This window comes from Adiantum capillus-veneris, unplaced genomic scaffold, assembly GCF_014529385.1.
Source record: "Adiantum capillus-veneris isolate H3 unplaced genomic scaffold, ASM1452938v2 Hic_scaffold_670, whole genome shotgun sequence".
In the NCBI taxonomy this organism is placed as follows: domain Eukaryota; kingdom Viridiplantae; phylum Streptophyta; class Polypodiopsida; order Polypodiales; family Pteridaceae; genus Adiantum; species Adiantum capillus-veneris.
In genome coordinates, this window is record NW_028221699.1 from 49,916 (window position 1) to 51,152 (window position 1,237).

Genomic DNA, 1,237 nt, shown 5'->3' on the forward strand with positions numbered 1-1,237 from the left:
GGTTTCCACGGTACTAAGGCAATTCGCTTGAGCAGCTTAGATTTTCCTTGGTGAATCCTTTCTCTTAAAAGTGTCCTCTATAGATGATTACCTAAAAAGCTGGTTCAACATACTCAAGTTCCATAAACCAAAGAGAGCCACAAGTAGATAACAAAGTCTACCATGATGTGCTACGCAATTAAACATTAAAACCTTAAGAACCTTCACAAGACGGGCTTTGACGAACTTTCCCCTTGAGAGATATATGCTCCGTAAAAGTCTGCATTTATTTCAACTAGCCTTGCCCATTCAAGTCATTGATAACAAAGCCTACCTGACTGCCATCTTTTTCTCGCAAAGAGGGCTATGTGCATTAAACACTATTATTTGGAAATGGTGAAGATGTGCAAAAGTAAAACCATTCCAACTAAGCTATGCATACCTCGTAATAAAGATGCTTCATCCTTTCACTGATGAGTTTGCTCTCATCCTTAAGGGCCTCGCTGACAGCAGGATGGAGCCATTTTTGTGAATTACCAAGCCAAGATTTCACATACGGGTGACCTGCAAGCACATTACACCACCAAGTGGGACCAGCTTAGGCTCCCAATAAGGGGCCGCCAAGTCAGCGACACTAACATCATACTCATCACTCATGTACAAGTGCTCTGAAGATCCCCATTGGGCATCAATTTGCACAGACTGGATGAGCTCGCCAAGTCGAGTCCACCCAATGGGTTTCCAATGGCTTCCCTCAAGTTTAGGCCCAACAAAAGGAGGCGGGTTGAGGTTGTGCTCTGCATGCACATCCTTTTTGTCTAGCTCTTCAATAAAGAAGCTTGAATGAGGACTCTGCTGATGAACAACTATCCCATCGTCAGGTTGCTTGCCCTTGGGCTGGAGCATTGCTGACTCTGGGAGAAGAACATCTTCAGTAGACTTCAGAGTGAGCTCCGCATCGAGGGATCCTTCAAAACATCCACCTCTGTGATCAAGCTTTCCCCCCGGATAAACTCGTAAGCACACAAGAGGCCATCGACCCAGAGCTCGCTGCCCTCCGTGGCTCCATGTGTCGAGTGATTGGGCTTCTGGGCTTTCATGGAGGTGCTTTCCGACCGTGGAAATTCGTCACTATGCTTGCTTTCAGCAGGGGGTGAGAGTGTTGCTCGCGTTGCGAGGCTCCATCTCCTGCTGCGATCGAAGTTTCCAGGTGCGCTGGACAGCTGTTCGAGTCCTGGCCTCCGACCGTTAAGCGCCC

At 47.6% G+C, this 1,237-nt stretch overlaps 1 pseudogene; it reads right to left on the reverse strand.

The window, feature by feature from the left end:
• Positions 1-391: 391 nt before the first annotated feature.
• Positions 392-1,167, reverse strand: LOC147416652 (uncharacterized; annotated as a pseudogene).
• Between the last annotated feature and the right edge of the window lie 70 nt (positions 1,168-1,237).